Genomic DNA, 20275 nt, shown 5'->3' with positions numbered 1-20275 from the left:
ATTGTACATTATTTTGATTTAATCTGACCAGTAATGTTTCAAAAGTATGAGTATCTCGCAGCTAAAATTCAATTGACCCTTCAGGGCTATATTTTAATGCTTTAATATCGCGAACTTCGGGATCCCCTTTTTTATGACCAGGGCGAAGTTTGCTAATGAACTTTAGAGCAAAGAAATCTTTAAAATAATCATGGTGCAAATATTGCACCTCGTAAGGTTTTGGTAATTTTCTCGCAGATTTTGCATAAAAAACATAGTCTGCAGGTACGTTTATAATCCTACCAGATAATTTTCCTTCAGTAGATAAGTGCATAAAATCACACTCCATTTGTGTACGACCTTTCTCTAAATATTTCTGAATGCAAGATTTAAAAGTGCATTAGCCAAAATAACGTTGCGCTTCTGTGCACCGCACCCATTACTATAAAGAATTATGTTTTTTTTATTATTTGCATCAAGAGAAAGACAAACCTTTGTATTCAAAAAATTGCAAATAATTGAAGCAAAACAGTTTGCTTTAATCTCACCTTCTCCTTCATGCCATATAAAGCAAAATCCGTCCTTTGAATGCAAGTCAAAAATAGTAAAGTTATGAACAATTAACTTTGTTCTATAATATAAAGCAGAAACATTGGACTCGGGACTGAGTAGCACTGATTGCAGATCCATTGTAAAAACCCTATCACACAAGTCCTTTTCTTTTTCAGCGCAGGCTTCTTCCTTTTTCGTAATATGCAGGTTATAGATTTCGTCAGAAGTGTTCTTTGTTTCATAACTTACACATACATCACACTGAGCCTTCTTCGGAGAAACAAGGGGTAGTTTCATTTCCTCAAATATTTATTTGAACAATGTCATACTGGCAGGCTGAATGTTCTTATCTTTACACCAACAGTCCTTGTATGTATTATAAAGCTCCGATTTGTTTTTTCATTCAGGTTGCAAATAAAATTTGTCACTTGATTTGTGACTATAATTTGGGTAGTGTATTTAAAAATTGTTTAATTGACAATTTCTGCTCAATAATTCTTCTGAGAAGTTCAGTAGATTCTTTAGCATCTTTTTCTAGCATTCTTTCGGTTTTGTATTATATGGCTGTCATTATTGTTCTTCTCTGGAGAGCACATATCTTTCCGAACCCAAGAAGTAATAGTTCTTAGAGATATTCCTAAGGTATTACAGATCATGGCTTTACAAACTTTAACCCTGTCGTTACTTGGTTTTGTATTCAAAAAATAACTGCAGGATGTACTTCTTCGGCTTTCATTTTCATTTTTTCTGTTTCTTGCTCTTTTCGTCTCTGTTGCGGTCGTTCTTCTTAATACGTAAACTTGTTTTTCTCTCCACGAAAAATTCTAGAATTTTTTAAATATGCCGTTTCGTTCCTCTTCTTTAATTTTATAGCATTCAAAACCATTTTTTCGTCCTTTTGAGCAGGTACAACGATCTTTAATTTTTCTTTCACTTTTATTCACCACAAATTTATTGTCTTTTCACCCCAAATACTTATCTCCCTTTTCTCTTTTCTTCTTGTTGCTATTATACTCCCACTCGTTACTGTTGCTGAGTCTGTTTGGCCTACGTTTTCGTTTTTTATTTGTTATATTGATGCTACTACCTTCACTTTCTGATGTGACTTCATTATTTTGGAAATTTTCTTCGGGCCCAATTTCAGATTCAACCAATTCCTGATCCGAACTTTCAATATCAATATTTTCTTGTCCTTGATCCGATTGTAAACCTAAAATATTACTATGATTATTGTTATTACCACTTGAAGATTCATTTTCAGAATGTTCCGCTCCTTGTTTTTCGATTAACGTTACGTTATTTAAGCAATCTATGTCTGTTAGTGCATCCAAATCTTCGGTGGTATTAAGATTTATAAGTTTCGTAACAAAATCTTCATTCGATAAGTTTGGATCAATTTTCTAATTATTTATGGCTACTTTAGCGTGAAAGCACTCGTTTTCTAAATTCTTTATGGCAAGGGATAGTTCGGCATGATCGTGGTATTTAGCATTATCAAACTCGACGTTTTCAGGCTCATCACTTACGCTAGTAGAATTTTTGGCTTGACTTTCGTTAAGAACTTTGCTTAAAATTTTAAAGCTTCTTGAAGTTCGATTCATTCTAAAAAAGATAAAAAAACTTATGAAATTCTAGATTTTAAAGCACAAAGAAAACTATACTATCTGTTATAGTCAATCTTTAGTTAATACAGGGAAGTTGTGTACTAATTTATAAACATGGATAAGTCCCAGTATCGCTGCTAAAACAGTTAAATGATTTTGTGTTGAATTACTGTTCTAAAATAGTTAAACCATAATTTTACAACCAAATATCCTTTCTTGTAATTATTGCACTGTTTCTCGCACAATGCCTAAATGTGGGTTCCAGGGTTATGATTATTAGCCTTTATTAGGGCACGCAAAGAAAACGTAGCTTTATATCGTTAAGCCCAGCTTTAGTATTGAAAGATAAATCAATGTCATAATTGACAACTAATTTAATCTATAACCTCAATTCAAAAAAAATAAATACAAAGACAGTAATGCTCTAATACTTAAGTTATAATTATGAAATTTAAAATTATGAGAAAGAAAATAAAGTAAAATTTAGCACTTAATACATATTCAATTGTACATCTGATAATACCTCGCATATACGTATATACTCAGTTCCCAATTTCAAACCAAATCAGTGATGGTGGTTATATAAACAATTTTGCTAAATTGAATTTAAAATCTGCGATCATTTCTACATATTAATTCAAAAAAAAAAATAATCTATAAATTGCGACGAACCGATAAATCAATACCTGAAGAAACCAAGCCAAAAAGAAAAAGGGGCTACCTGAAATTCTGAGTCTCTCCGACTGGTAGCAGGGCCCACCTGATCTGAATGGGGCTCCTTTGTTGGCAGCTATACGTTTGGGTCAAAAGAGGCAGCAGCAGATCGACCAGTTAGGATGCTTCCAGAATGTCTAGCAGGTAGTGAAAGGCAATCGGTATTAGGTGTAGCCGATTGGAAGGAATGCAGGTTCCGGAGGTGATGATCCAAGCGACTTGATGTGGTAACACGTGGAGTAGCAAGTGAGGTGGAAGCAGTAACAATAAAAATGCAGCAAAAGCAGAAGCAGAGGATAAGCAGAAAGGTACAGGAAGGCCTAAAAATGGGGACCACACATGAGGTTCGACATGGCTGTCAATTTTATGTCATTTTTGTGTGGGTAAGTAAGTTAAATTTTATAAAATTGCTCTCTAAAAAGTTGGATTGATGTTCTTTTGAGTTGAACCGAAAAGCATGCAAATAAGAAATTAATTAGATGAAAAAAATAGGAAAATGACTTAGGCATGTAACATGTGCTAACTTACCGAAGATGGAATGTGGCCTTTTCTGGGGTTTATTTAACACAACAAAAACAAGGAGCCCTATAAACTCTTAGGCCTACTTAGAAAATCAGCAATTAAGCTATCCTAGCACATACTAGTAACTACAAAAAAAAATTAGGCCAAGATAGAGTCTACCTTTTCACATCCGCATTAAGCGAAACTATCTGTCATACTCTAGAACCAGATAAAGAATGAATCTATTAAAAATAGGATTGTCGGTTCCCTCCAAATTTTAAGGAATGCATTTATCTGTCAAGTACCTAGGTGTTGACATGCTGGGTTTAACTACTGGGTACTATCTGGTACCAACATTGGTTTAAGTAATTTGCAACTATGGAGCAATCTATAACTTGAGGCCATGGTTTAGCAACAATAATTTACAAAAAAAAAAACTGACAGACCAGATTGACATTAACATTCTTATCACTATTGATCCTTATGATTTGAACAAAATAAACAATTAGTTAATATGTGCTCAGTATTCATTAAAATCTAAAATAGGCCAAATTGACCTGCAAGGTAAAATCAATGCAAAATCAATGACAGTTCTTAATTCTATTCAATCAACAAAACAATGAAACAATATCCCATATCATTATTTACTTTCCTCATCCAATAATGGTTTTCCTTGCGTTTCAGATCGGGTATGTTAGGAGGGACCATCTTAACGGTATCATATCTGTGTAGTATGTATATTTATGTATGATTTTTAAATAAATTATTTTATGAAACTATGGTTGCGATTTACTTTATCTTGGTAAAAAAAATTAATAAATCAATTAATATATCTGTTGGAGATTAAACCTGTAACACACCCCTCCTTCCTGAAAAGGAAGTTTACCTGAAACTTGCAATGGAAATTCAATCCCTAATAAAGAAAAACTAATCTAACTAAATAACTAATAAAAGAAATCCTAACTTGAAAATACTTAATATAATACAACATTATAAGAACCCTCAAAATAACTACAAAGAAACGAATCTATTATAATAATTAATTTACGCTGACTTATAACTTAGATACTAACATTAGATTTGATCTTGAACGTTATTATCAGGTGGATGTGCCTTTAAATCTTTAGCATGCCAAACTCCACGACAGCGGCCTGTCAAGTCCGAAACTTCGTAGGACCATGGAGAGAGAATTTTGCTGATCTTGTAGGGCCCAAGATATTTAGGCGCGAACTTTGAAGTAAAGTTTTTGGCAGCATTAGAGATAACATAATTTCTCTGCCATACCTCCTGACCAAGTTGAAAACGCTCATCGCGATGCCGTAAGTTATAACGCCTACTACGTTGCTCGCAAGCCCTTTTCAGTCTTTTCTGAACATCGACAAATACCTTTTCCAATGTTTTCGATCGCAAAGTTGGATCGGAATCATTAGGGTTAGATGGAGAAATTAAAGTTGGGGTGGGACACAGAAATCGAAGTTCTCTACCAAAAATTACAAAGTTTGGGGTTAGACCCGTAACTTCGTGTCTTGCTGATCGGATTGCACAACCTGCCTTAGCCAAAATTAGATCCCACGTCCTATGATCCTCATCAACATAGCTTGAGATTATGGTTTTTAGAACACGGTGGACACGCTCTACAGGGTTAGCCTGCGGGTGGTAATTAGCAGTATAACGTATTTGGATACCATACTCTTGCATTTTATTTTGGAAAGCCCCACTACGAAACTGAGGTCCATTGTCGGCAATGATTCTATCAGGGATTCCGTAAACCAAAAGTACATGGTCCTCGAGCCATTTTAATATACTGCTGGCGGTAGCCACTCGTAAAGGAAAGAAGAGAGGATACTTACTGAACAAATCATATACTGACAATACGAAGGAATATCCAGAACGAGAACGAGGCAAGGGACCCACAAGGTCTACACTGAGGATTTGCCAAGGTCTAGTCAGGGTTGGTTGTGGACTAAGAAGGTGGCCAGAAGAGACTTTTTGAAGAGGTTTAGTCCTTAAGCAAGTGTGACATCGGGCAATATACCTAGCTACGTCACACTTCATATTTGGCCAGTAATATTTCTGTGAAATACGGGAAAGAGTCTTAAACACTCCAAGATGACCACAGGTGGGAGGATCGTGATGTGCCTTTATGATATCAGATCGTTGATTTCGTGGTACAATCTGCAACCAAGCATCGTCAGGATTATCTAAAGCGGGGTATTTTGACTTAGTGCGCTTATAGAGCTTATTATTAGAAATCCACCATAGTGGGTACTTAGATGGTTGCTCTTTAACGCGTTTTAGCACGCGGGAATACCACTTGTCGATCAGGAAAGAAGAATCGTTCGTTGACATGTCATTCAGAGGTGCTACCTCATCTACCACTGGTACCGAACGAGATAATGCATCGGGGACGATGTTGTCTTTACCCTTACGATGAACTATGTCAAAATCGTACTGTTGTAGCCTTACAGCCCATCGAGCAATGCGACCAACAGGATCTTTGATTGAATTAAGCCACTTCAGACTATAGTGGTCAGTTACCACTGTAAAATGGCTACCTTCCACATATGGTCTGAGTTTTTCGATGGCGAAAATGACAGCCAAACATTCCTTTTCTGTTGTGCTATACCGACGCTCGTTTTTGGTAAGAGACCTACTTAGGAAACAAATAGCGTGCTCTTCGTCACCTTGAACCTGATAAAGGACAGCTCCAAGTCCAAAATCGGAAGCGTCACATTGGATAATAAAAGGAAGATCAAAATCTGGACATGATAAAACCGGTGCGCTGACCAGTTTCTCTTTAATAGTATTAAAAGCATTTTCACATTCAGGACTCCACACAAACTTTACGTTCTTCATGGTCAATGCGGTCAAGGGAGATACTATCGTGGAAAAATTAGGGACAAACCTCCGATACCAAGATGCGAGTCCAACAATTCTTCTAATATCAGTAACAGTCTTGGGGGTTGGTATACGCAGAATAGCCTCAATCTTATCGGGGTCCACTAGTAGACCGGAAGAATTAACAATGTACCCCAAATATTTTAACTCGGGTTTACAAAAGGTACACTTCTCTCTGTTAAGAGTTAGACCTGCCTTAACGATCCTCTGTATGACCTCACGTAAAACACGAATATGTTCCTCGAACGACGGGGTGGAAATGATTACGTCGTCAAGATAGACGAAGACGTATGGCTCCAAGTCAACACCAATAACAGAATCGATCAGTCTTTGCCACACTGCAGGGGCATTAGTCAACCCAAAGGGCATACGGGTAAATTGGAAAAGTCCTCTAGTAGGGACTGTAAATGCAGTAAGAGGGCGAGATTCTGGTGCAATAGGTATTTGCCAATACGCGGACTTAATATCCAACGTACTAAGGAACTTGGCATCTCTTAATTTATCTAAAGTGGCAGAAACAAAAGGTATGGGATAACTGTCTTTGATGGTCACACGATTTAAAGCGCGATAATCGACACAAAAACGCCATTCGCCAGTTTTTTTCTTAACCATTACTATTGGAGATGACCAGGGTGAAATAGATGGTTCCACAATACCATTGGCAATCATTTGTTCCAATTCAGTATTGACATCCTTTTGAAGGGCACGGGAAAGAGGATAATAGCGCTGTTTGATAGGTGCTGAATTTGTCCTGATTTCTAGCTTGACCAAATTGGTACAACCCAATGTTGAACTCATGTTGGAAAAGACATCCTCGATAAGTCGATCGAGAGTTCCTTTTTGTGTTGGAGTCAGAGTATCAACGGATTGAATTGCGGCAGTTTCGTGACAGTAGTATGGAGCAACATCTTTGAAATGCCACTCCCCAGTGTTAAGGTCAGGTATGATCCCCATACGAGTCCAAAAATCAATACCTAAGATCAAGGAATGGGGTAGGGAGGGAACAACCAAAACATCCATAAGGACTACGCGAGTGCGAAGCCTCATAGGTAAGGTCACAACTCCTTTTATTGAACATTGTTGTCCATTGGCTACAGTGCACTCAGTGGCCCCAGATTGTTTAAGGGTGCAATAAGTAGACAAAACAGACCATCCGGCAGAACCAATAATAGTTCGAGATGCTCCACTATCAAGTAAACCTAATAGTGATTTTCCAAAAATGTCTATGTGCAGATAAGGACGCTCATCACCTTTGGCATGTGCCAAGACGAAATCAAGGACGGCAGAAGTACGAACATGTTTGGATAGACTAATAGCCGATTGTGATTCAAAAGATAGGCAAGAGGGACGGCCTATGCTCTTGCCGATGCCTCGTTTTTTGAGCACGTTGGACAAGTCTTTGCACTAACGTCTCTCTTTCCGCATCGGAAACAAAAGAACGTTTTGGGCTTAGAACATTTACGAAAACGATGTCCGCTGTCACCGCAATTCCAGCAGGTTACAACAGAAGAAACTGCATCTATAGAAGTTGAAAAAGCCGAATGATTATTAGGAATAATTGGCTTAACATCACTAGGCTCTGAATAAGACTCAATTGACGCTACGTGATGACTGGGTTTTCTGTAGGCAAGTTCAGGTTCTAATAGCTGTCTAATGTTTGTGGGGGGTGGGACAAATCTCTGCACTCTGGCTTCGGTCTCTTCAATTGCTCGACTTAACCTAGTCAACTCGTGAAGATCATGGATTTCATGGGTAGCAAGCCTACTTTGAATATAAGGAAGTAAATTTCGACGAATAAGATTAAGTTTGACTGATTCGGAGGGACTTTCTGAAAGTTTTCGAAATAGACTCTCCATTGCGACAATAAACGTAAGGACGCGTTCTTGTGATCCTTGGGTGCGCCTACGTATTTCATCCCACAAACCATATTCATAGTCATAAGGCCGAAAGGAATCTTTCAATTTAGTTACTAAATCATCCCAACTGGCAAATTTATTGGTACGATACCAAAGAAGGGCATCGCCAGTAAACAACTCTGGTGCAGACCGGAGTAACTGCTCCTTAAGTACACCTCGAGATAAACGTATTTCCTCAACTCTCTCTAGAAAGTCGTTAACACTAGTCTGTCCATTAAACTTAATATTCCATCGAAACACATCATGTGTATGGTATGAGGGATGCGATAGTTGTCTCGGCTCACGCCCGTAAGTTCGATTCGATGTGTCCGTCGGAGAAAAATTGACTTCTTCCAAATGACGAACTAAGTCGTTGATTGGTATGGACTGGGACAAGTTGTCTCCATGAGCAGTAGAGTTTGCTGGAGGAGATGCATGAACCACGGGGGGTCCAAAACGAACCTGTGATTGACGACGCATTGATTGAGACTCATTTGCTGAACTCACTGGATAACAGTTAATTTGACTTACAGGAGGTTGTGATATAGGATTCGAAGATATTGAGGACTTTGCATTAAGTTCATTTCCGGAAGACTGAAAGACTCTGGATCCGTCGCGCTGCATGAAACGACCATAGGAAGGTCTTGACTCAGATGTACTTGACGTTCTCTGCTGAGGATTAAAATAAGGACAACTGCTTTGAGCAAGCTCCAATAAATCCTGGAGTGGAGGTCTAGACTGTTGTGTCAAAGACGGATTGGAAGTAGTCCCATAGGGTACTGCATCGCTATGAGATTCAATCTGAGGCAACTCCCTATTAATAGCTGAATGTGCAAAGGACGTAGAAGTACCAGAGTGGAAATTATTCAAATTGTTCGACTGCTCTGCAACCTCGCATTGTGAAGTCGATGCGGCAGCAACATTGGAATTAACACGTTCCGCTTCAAGTTCTTCAACAGGTGTAGATTCCTCATCACTCAAAACAATTAAGTCATTTGAAACTACTAAGTTGTCTCCTGTATTTAAGGATTCATGGGATTCGTGAGATGGAGTGGCTCCTGTTACGGTAATAGCTGGTGGTTTGTTGGCATAAGAGCAAGAAGGCATGATACCTTGAGAAGCAAGATTAAGATCACCAAAAAGTTTAGTGCATGAACTTACAATCTCATTTTTTAAAACCGACTCTACTTCTGACACAGCATGGACTCGATTGATACGCTGGTACAAATGCAACAAGAGGGTATTAATCCGTTTGGATTCTCCATCACAATAATCCTTTCCGAGAGTCTTAATATCCCGTTCAATAGATATTAATTTACTGCGACAAAGGCAAAGCTCACTATCTGTGTCGAAGGCAGTGGAACTAGGAGGATCAATGTGTTTCTCTCGTTCCAACCGCAAGGACTCACGAAGACTGGTCCGTTTTTGAGCGAAAGAACCGGTTAATGGGAGACCTCGAATGTGTAACTCATATTTTAGTTCCTCACCACCTAGATAATTAACATCCATTTCAAATGTCAAAATAGAGGGACAAAAAATATATATATATTTATAGATATATTATATATAATTTAATAACGTTAATTAAATAAATAATCTAAAAAAAAATTAAAAGGAAAATATGATTAAGTATCCAAAGGACACCCCCACCCTTTCCTAAGAAAAAAAAAATTAAAAAAAAAAGGAAACAAAGTCCAACAGCAAATACACTACGTATAAGAGCAGTTAAGACTATAGTTATATTTATCATTCAGACCTACTAATAAGAAGTAAGAATAGTCAGGTACTTCAAAAAAAATAAATAAATAAATTTAAAAAAAAACCAAAAGAAATCTTAAAAATCAATCAAAGGTAATACCAGTAAATAAGCTTATTATACACACTTACTACAGTACTGCGCATGAACAGATTTAAAAAAAAAACAAAGAAAAAAAATATTAAAAAAAAAAAAAAACAAAATATTCAAAAACTTGACAATACCTCTATTCAAGAATTTAAAAAAAAATGCTTTTCCTTTTCTTCCCTTTTCCTTCTTTTTCCTTTCCCTTTCTTTTTTCACCTTCACACCACCCTGTAATCCTATAACACTTGAATCATTTATCCTTCCCTACAACACCTGAAGATATTTCTTTGGTTTTTGGTAATTGGTCACCAACCTAAATAAAATTTGATAATTCTCTTTTTTTTTTTAAATGAGAAGAAACACTGAACTGATGAAAACGTCAAAAAAATAAGAATGGTAAAGTCAACCTTCTAAAACAACTAATCAAAATTAACTGCTAATGTTTAATATAATCAAAAGTTATTAGAAAAAAAAATTGGTAAAGCATGAACTGACACGTTAGGCGCCAAATTTATTGCACTGTTTCTCGCACAATGCCTAAATGTGGGTTCCAGGGTTATGATTATTAGCCTTTATTAGGGCACGCAAAGAAAACGTAGCTTTATATCGTTAAGCCCAGCTTTAGTATTGAAAGATAAATCAATGTCATAATTGACAACTAATTTAATCTATAACCTCAATTCAAAAAAAATAAATACAAAGACAGTAATGCTCTAATACTTAAGTTATAATTATGAAATTTAAAATTATGAGAAAGAAAATAAAGTAAAATTTAGCACTTAATACATATTCAATTGTACATCTGATAATACCTCGCATATACGTATATACTCAGTTCCCAATTTCAAACCAAATCAGTGATGGTGGTTATATAAACAATTTTGCTAAATTGAATTTAAAATCTGCGATCATTTCTACATATTAATTCAAAAAAAAAAATAATCTATAAATTGCGACGAACCGATAAATCAATACCTGAAGAAACCAAGCCAAAAAGAAAAAGGGGCTACCTGAAATTCTGAGTCTCTCCGACTGGTAGCAGGGCCCACCTGATCTGAATGGGGCTCCTTTGTTGGCAGCTATACGTTTGGGTCAAAAGAGGCAGCAGCAGATCGACCAGTTAGGATGCTTCCAGAATGTCTAGCAGGTAGTGAAAGGCAATCGGTATTAGGTGTAGCCGATTGGAAGGAATGCAGGTTCCGGAGGTGATGATCCAAGCGACTTGATGTGGTAACACGTGGAGTAGCAAGTGAGGTGGAAGCAGTAACAATAAAAATGCAGCAAAAGCAGAAGCAGAGGATAAGCAGAAAGGTACAGGAAGGCCTAAAAATGGGGACCACACATGAGGTTCGACATGGCTGTCAATTTTATGTCATTTTTGTGTGGGTAAGTAAGTTAAATTTTATAAAATTGCTCTCTAAAAAGTTGGATTGATGTTCTTTTGAGTTGAACCGAAAAGCATGCAAATAAGAAATTAATTAGATGAAAAAAATAGGAAAATGACTTAGGCATGTAACATGTGCTAACTTACCGAAGATGGAATGTGGCCTTTTCTGGGGTTTATTTAACACAACAAAAACAAGGAGCCCTATAAACTCTTAGGCCTACTTAGAAAATCAGCAATTAAGCTATCCTAGCACATACTAGTAACTACAAAAAAAAATTAGGCCAAGATAGAGTCTACCTTTTCACATCCGCATTAAGCGAAACTATCTGTCATACTCTAGAACCAGATAAAGAATGAATCTATTAAAAATAGGATTGTCGGTTCCCTCCAAATTTTAAGGAATGCATTTATCTGTCAAGTACCTAGGTGTTGACATGCTGGGTTTAACTACTGGGTACTATCTGGTACCAACATTGGTTTAAGTAATTTGCAACTATGGAGCAATCTATAACTTGAGGCCATGGTTTAGCAACAATAATTTACAAAAAAAAAAACTGACAGACCAGATTGACATTAACATTCTTATCACTATTGATCCTTATGATTTGAACAAAATAAACAATTAGTTAATATGTGCTCAGTATTCATTAAAATCTAAAATAGGCCAAATTGACCTGCAAGGTAAAATCAATGCAAAATCAATGACAGTTCTTAATTCTATTCAATCAACAAAACAATGAAACAATATCCCATATCATTATTTACTTTCCTCATCCAATAATGGTTTTCCTTGCGTTTCAGATCGGGTATGTTAGGAGGGACCATCTTAACGGTATCATATCTGTGTAGTATGTATATTTATGTATGATTTTTAAATAAATTATTTTATGAAACTATGGTTGCGATTTACTTTATCTTGGTAAAAAAAATTAATAAATCAATTAATATATCTGTTGGAGATTAAACCTGTAACATAATTTTAACCCAATTTTTAACAGTACCTACTAAATCACAATTTTAATATTTATAGACAAGCATAAAATCTTATTAATCATTAATATTAAGCCCAAAGCTTAAAAAACAAATTAAATTATTAAGATACATGAATAGCAATAATTACAATGACAATGATTTAAGTTTTGATATTACTTTTATTGTTATATTGTATATATTTATTGTATGAGATATGCGTAACTCCAATTTAATTTAATATGAAAATTGTCTAACTCCCCGCAAAAATAGACAGCATAAAACTAATAAGTTAACATAAGATAAAACTGAATTTAAATATTATTTTATATTTCTGTACTTACCTAAATTCTGTAGAAAAATAGTTTATTAATTATTTCTTAAAATGATTAAGTAATTTAAAAACAAACGGCGGAAACAACAAACACTGCAATCCACACGTCCATATAGCACGAAACGCACGGACTCCGCAAAATTCAAACTAAAATAAAAACCGCTGGACTTAAGCACATTTCATTTGCTGCTGTGGCGGCTCCATCTATGAATGAAAACTCAATCTAATTACACCAAATTGTAGTTAATGAAATAATTCATTAGATGACGCCCAAATCACAATTTCTGAAAAGTGTGGAGTTACGCAATTTTCATATGACGGTGACGATATGTCATCTTACCCTACGAACTAGCAAATATTGACAGCCCTTACTGCCTTAAAACTTTAAGGTTATTATTTTCCAGTATTCATAAAGCACATTAATGACAGCTTATGTCAAATTATTCAAACACAACAAAAAACAATAAATGCACACAACAGCCAAACACGAGCTGACGGTCATAGACATTTTAAACGATAACGCCATCTGGGAGACAATGTGTAGATGACGTTTTGCAACTTGTAGAGCGAATATTTAAACGGAAACAAGCACTGTATCTACCCGGCATGTCATTTTAAGCACAATTCCGTAGAGGAATGATACATTAGATGGTTATTTTTGATCTTACCATCCTGTGGTTGCTTTTTATGGAAAAGTTTTTTAAGACGCTTACGTCATGACTATTTCTTTATTGTCGATTGCATGTAACAAAATCTATCTCGTTTTTTGTACTTCCATCTGGGCTAATCCATGTCCATTTTTGTTTTTATCTAAGAACAAACTCATTTTCGTGTATAAAACTAAGAAGCCTACAACTACTACTCTTTCGTTTTTATCCCCATATTCAAAATTGTCTTTTTAGGGATTTTCCGACTTGTTTTGTCTTGGTACTTAAATCGCTTATTAGTAAGGTGCAATGAGTAGGATATGTTTAAGTCTTTATTTAGGTTATCATAGAAAACCTTCAATTCATCTTCGAGGGCTGACGTGGAAGCCTAGGCTTATATGTATAATATTTATGTTGTATTTTTATTGCTTATCTTTTTAATCTCTATTATATATTGTGTATTGCTTTTTTTTTATCTAGTGTAGACACTAAAATAAGCTCTTCAAACCTAATAAACACAAAATATTTTGGATAGGTCACGGAGATTTATTTTTTACCTTTTTTTTAAAGATTATTAAACCCAGCAGAAAAAAGCTGTAAAAACAGCTGTAAAAGAGAAACGTTGTTCAAATTGAATTAAAAATAAATAATGAAGCTAGGAAAACCATTAATTCTTCTAGAATTTCGAATAACCCATACAGTCCTAGTACTACATCAATATATAAATTATTATTTTTATAATATAGATTGATTTCCTTACTAATAATAATATTAAAAATGGTTTGTTACTATCATATGCAGATGACACAATTGCCGTTTTTTCTGGAAGCTCTTAAAAAGCAACAAAACACGCAGCAGAAGTTGGATTAAGGAAGATGAACGGCTGGTTCCTATAAATATTCAAAAAACCAATTATTTTGCTTTTTCCCTCACATCTGTCAATTGCCCAAATTTTAATAAATTAAAAATTAATTAAAACGTTCCATTTGTCAAGTATCTGGGTATCATTGTTGACACACATTTAAAGGCGGATCCACATATCGTAGCATTAACAACTAATATTCGTAAACACACCAGCAGTTATATATCCTCAAAAAATATAGACCGAAACGTTGGCAATAAAAGAATAAAAAATATAGAGCTTGGATTTTAATTGACCCCTTATTGAACTTAATCTTTAAAAGTTAACAATACACACATCAAAATGGTCTAGGGAACACATACAAATATGTTAATGTTTTTGAGAAGATTGGAAAAAAGTTAATTATTGCAATTTTTTTACATTATTCGAATAAAATAACAATATAATTATTAACTTTTTTTTGTAGATTATAATTTATTCATAATTTAGGGTTCAAATAAAAATAAAGAACAAAATTATTACCGTTTATTAAAAAAAATTATAAAAATAAAAATTTACCAAATACAAATTAAACTAGTAGCCAGATGGTCCACCTCTATTATTAATAACACTTTGGCATCGCCTAGGCATACTTAAAATTAAATTACTAATTAATTCTTGGGGCAACTCCTCCCAAACATGTGTCACAGCAAGACGAAGCTTCAGAGCGCTTTGAAAAAAGTCAAGTCGCTGAAGAAGTTAATAATAATAATAATAATAATAATAATAAATGTCTTCTTTATTCAGCTACTAAAGAACTAAAATATATTCAGCTACTTCATTACTAAATAAGTAATGGCGAGATCTAGCTTAAAGCTATTCTATCTAACCATATTAATAAGCACAAATGCAAAATTTTATAGAACATAATAGCATAATAAAAATGTAAAATAATAAATATAATACAATCTGCTATGCGCAATAAATCATAGTAGGTACTTCAATGAAGGACCAGAGATGATTCCCTATGTCGGTTTTGAAAAATATTATTTTTAATTTTTGTGTTTAATTGGAGCATTGTAACTAAATGAGCCCTGGAATCTTGCAGTTTTATGCCCTGGAATAACAAAATTATGCGCGTTTCGTGTGGTTCTGCAAAATTAATGTATCACAAAGATGTAGTTTAATATCAGCTGTCAAAAACTGTTTGTTCATATAGAGTATTTTTAATTTATAAAAACATGCCCTCAACAAATTCGACATATGCCCCTCAAACCTGAGATCTTGCAGTTGCCTTTTTAACCAATCCCAAACATGCTCAATTGGATTAAGGTCCGGTGAGGTAGAGGGCCAGGGTAGAAGATTGATTTGATTTTCCTCAATAGCGATTCGTACAAGCCGTGCTCGATGTGGTGGGGCATTATCTTGTTGCAACAACGAATTTGGGCCCATTTCGCGTAAATATGGAACAATTACAGGCAGTAGTATATTATCGCTATAACTTATTCCAGTCATTGTATTTTCCACAAAAATTAGGTTCGTTTTTCCGTCAAGTCTAATGCCACCCCAAAACATTAGTGATCCACCACGTTGCCGTACTACTTCCCGGGCATGACTCAAACGACATTCATTTCCTTCCTCTCTTTAGACACGAATTCTACCAGAATCAGGATAAAATGAAAATTGAGACTCATCCGTAAAAAGAACTGTGGCCCATCTTTCTTGATTCCAATTAACATGTTTTTGGCACCACTTTAATCTTGCACCTCGATTTCCTAAAGTTAACCGAGGAATCCTTAGGGGTCTTCTGCCATGAAGTCCTCTCTCATGCAAACGGTTTCTAATAGTTTGACCTGAAACCTCGACGTTTAAACACTCGTGAGAGCCAATGAACCAAAACAGAGGCTGTTACCGTGGGATTTCTTTGAGCTTGCAAAGTTATAAAACGGTCTTGGGCAGGTGTGGTAACTCGCGACGGGCCTTGATGCCGTTCTCTAACATCATTTGTCTCTCTATATCTTATCCACAAACGGTTAATTACACTGAGAGATGTATCCAAAGCTCTTGCAACGTCTCTTCGACTTGTTCCTGCCTCAAGCATTCCGACTGCTTTTAGCATTTTTTCTCGAGTTAAATGTCTTTCCATTTTTATTGAATAAAAACTTAATCACAATTGTTTGGTTGGAACCACAGAAAATGCGATATTGCGTTAGAATTTAAAAATTATAATCTGCGTTATTTCGACAAAATGTGCAAAAAACGCTGTTCTGGCATGATTTTTTGTACCCAAATATTTATTTTACTTCGTTGGTATCTTAATATTAAAGATAGTATTTATTCAGTATGAAAATATAAATATATAAAAATTTATAAGGCAAAAAAAACTATTTTTCTAAGTGTTCCTTAGACCATTTTGATGTATATATTCGTAAACTCATTTATCGCTTACATATTGAGAAATATTTTAAATACAAAACTACTTTTAATAGTTTATAGATCTTTGATTAAATCATTACTAGGATATGGAGTAATTGTCTGGGGAGGTTTACATAATAATTCATTAAAACAACTAAATGTGGTACAATATTATATTTTAAAAGTTATATATAAAAATCAGGTAATTTTAAAATATACGTATGTAAATCATAAACATCAATAAGGGATAATAACAGACACTTCAAATTACCTTACATTAAAAAGTTTACCTTACATCTTTGGCTCCAATATAAATGACTTAAGGCAAATTAAAAACATTAGTACTTTTATACAGACAATTTATCTTTTGCAATATAGAGAAATCATGATAATTAATATATGAAATTAATTTTAAACGTTATGTTATTGGTATATTGGTGGTATTTGGTAATTTACTTACAGTTTAGTTTTTATCGAGTACGAATTGTGATTTTTATGATATTTTGCACTACATGATTTACCTAATAGAAATATTGTAATTGAATTTTTGTTAATAATAATAATAAATTTAACATTTGTTTTTTCAATGTATATTAACCGTCACAATTATCGATACTTTCTGACGAAAATCCACATCTAGACCACGAGGTTAAATACTTAATACCCTGAGAAATTAAACGTTTGAGTTAAAATTTATTTTGCGATTGTTCAACCGTAGCTATAATTATTAAAAGACGTGATCGATCCTGCATTAACAGAGACGTTAGAACATAATAATAATAATTACATTGCGGAAGAGTTAAGATTTCAACAAGATGCACCTCCTCATTATACCCTTGCTGTTCAAGAATATTGAAATCGTACGTATCCTGGTAGATGGATCTGCCGAAGTGGAACTATGCGGTGACCCGCAAGAGCACCTGACTTGAACCCTTTAGATTTTTTTATGGGGTCACATAAATATCAAAATTTATAAAAATCAGCCAGAGTCAATAAATGTATTACGCCAGCGCATCATTGATGAATGTCAGGCCACCAGAAATGCTTAAAAATTTCCGAGGCCGTTTTAAACATGATCTTTGGTATTGTATGGACGCAGGACGTTAACACTTTGAACATTTATTGTTATAAAAATCGAATTATAAACAAAATTTATATTATGTGTCATTTTTTTATAATAACTTTAATGGGATATGTAAAAAATATTTTTTTCTTTTATTTTTGGATCTGTTGAAAAAAGAATTTGATGACCATTAAATTATGGTATCACATGAAGTCGAAGCATGGATGAAGCTTATTCTTGCGTGAGGTTGGGCACGAATTTAATTTTAAAATAAAGCACAAAAGACCTGTCTAATAAAAAAATTAACGAATTTTAAAATTTTTTCAAGACGCAATAAATAGTTATTTTTTTAATTATTGTTGAAAATGGCTGCATACAATTTAAGAAAAAGATCTACTAAAAGAAAACTTTAATTACGTTTAAAATAAGGTATTAAGTAAACCCTAATTTCATTTAAGATTTTGAGATTGGAGCTCACTCTTGGAAGGGGGTCGAATTTGCAATTGAAAATGCACACAAAATCTTTCTTATCGAAATAAAATTGTCCCATCTTGTATAGAAATTTATATAAAAGTATACAATACGATTATTGTTATTAAATTATTAAATACTCCGTTTTGTATGCTTTACTATGCATATTAACACTTTTAACATTACAAAATGTTCAATTAGTTTGCGGGGGTTGAATTAGAAAACATAAAAATTTCGCACAGATTCGAAAACCTAATTCGAGAATTTAATATGCAAATTTAAAAAGAAAAGCTTTTAAGTTCGGATCTTTATTATTCCCTTAGAAATCCGAGAAAATATGCAGTCCCTAATGCTCTTTATAATGACTATCATTTTAGACTCTGAATGCGGAACTTTGAAATTGCACACTTAAGAGATTTTCCCTGGCAAAATTGTATTAAATTGAATAATTAAATGCTAAGGATGCGGTATAAGCGTACGTTCCTCGCATTATTTCGTTTTGTGAGCATAAATTGATATCGTGTGGGGGGAGAAAGCGTCGGGATAGCAAATAAGAAATATTTTCAAAATCTTAAAGAATAATAAATTAGTTCTTCCTTCCAAGTAGTTGCCTTTTTTTCAGATGATTAAGTTACTACAACTTAAAATGATCAAACAGGTTTTGTATTTAAAATGAATCCCTCAAGTATCGGCCATAAAAATGATAGCTCCTGCTGTAGTCACCATAAAGAAAGTAATAAAAGCTGACCTAGAGCGTGCACATAAGCGCGCTTTATTATCTATTACAACTAAGAACAAAAGTTCCCAGATACCACATTCTGTTCGGAGATGAGATATATATGTTTTGGAATCCGGAGTGGTTTCAAACTTTCTGGAATAACGAGATGCAAATTGATTCCAGTTGCTTCGGGCGGACAAAATTGCTGAACTTTACGTAAGAAGATGAATTGCACTTGTGCGCGCTATTTAAAACCGGCCTTTTGTCAAGCATTATACAGATTAACGATGAAAAAGGAAACTTTTAATTATTTAGGTGTAATCAAAATTGAATTAGCCAGACGGACCATTTATACCGATAAAACATAAAAAATTCTTACTTATTCTGTTGCAATTAAATATTAATAACAATTTATATAAACATTTGCATTTTAATTTAACTAGATAAATAAAATCTATATTATTGTGACGAATCTAATGACGTACTAATATGAATTGCTAAACATTTTTTGAAATACGAATTTTGGCTGTTATTTTTTTTTTCAAGTGACTCTCAAATCTATTTAAATGTCAATTGTTTGTATATGTTTAAAGGTTTTTTTTCTTTGATGAACTCATTAACGTTTTTACGTAAAAGGTTCTTAACGTAATCACTAAAATAAATAACGTTTTGCATAAAATTTGTAGAATTTTTTTCGAAAATCATATAAATAAAGTTTACTTTGTACGAATTTTGAACTACAATAAAATATATGGGTGATAAAAGCACACCTAATCAGGATTTAAATTCCAATTACTTTATAGACTCCAAAAGCATGAAAAATCAACAAATCTAAAGAAGTAGAAGAAATCTAAGTAGAGATACTGTTGTTACCAATAAATGCAATAGTCCGTCCACTGGAGACCTTTTGCAAAAGATATTTAAAAAATGTACAATTTTAACGACTTTTAACATTCAGAGAAAATACGAAAAACCGGGCCAACAGAGTGGTCTCAAACTGAAATCACATAGCACCGAAACCAAACAGATCGAACACGTCATCAGAGTGTAAGTAGAAAGGACCTGTAAAGGACAAATCCGGGAAATGCATATTCTCAGGAAGAAAGAATACTTTACATTACAGAAGAAACTTTACATTGCCACGATAGTAGAATATCAAGAAAAGGTATTATAACAGTCAATAAATATTTAATTACTATTACCAAAGTCTATTTTTGTGGCCTCAACTTAGCAGAAATAACCTATTTAATAAGAAGGAAAGAAAGAAAGAAAATGTGCTATATTACGTAAGAATAATCTTGTGTACAAGCATCCTACAAACTAAAAAAACAAAACAAAATTACAATTTCAAAAATTGACAAAACAATGAACAAATTTAAACACAAGAAGACAAAACTTTTTGAACATACTTGAATTAAAGATAACTAAATAAAACAATCAATTG

General features: G+C 34.1%; 1 protein-coding gene and 1 long non-coding RNA gene across 3 annotated transcripts in view; both read left to right on the top strand.

The window, feature by feature from the left end:
- Positions 1-20275, top strand: part of LOC126739895 (synaptogenesis protein syg-2) — a 478733-nt gene that overhangs the window by 128960 nt on the left and 329498 nt on the right. The window lies entirely within an intron of this gene.
- Positions 3092-12266, top strand: LOC126739899 (uncharacterized). The gene is made up of 2 exons (XR_007661727.1): positions 3092-3232; positions 12175-12266. It is a non-coding gene; the product is annotated as an uncharacterized LOC126739899 (long non-coding RNA).

The sequence above is a fragment of the Anthonomus grandis genome, chromosome 8, assembly GCF_022605725.1.
Source record: "Anthonomus grandis grandis chromosome 8, icAntGran1.3, whole genome shotgun sequence".
NCBI classification, from domain to species: domain Eukaryota; kingdom Metazoa; phylum Arthropoda; class Insecta; order Coleoptera; family Curculionidae; genus Anthonomus; species Anthonomus grandis.
Note: the sequence above shows the minus strand (reverse complement) of the source record. Positions and strands in the feature narration are given on the sequence as shown.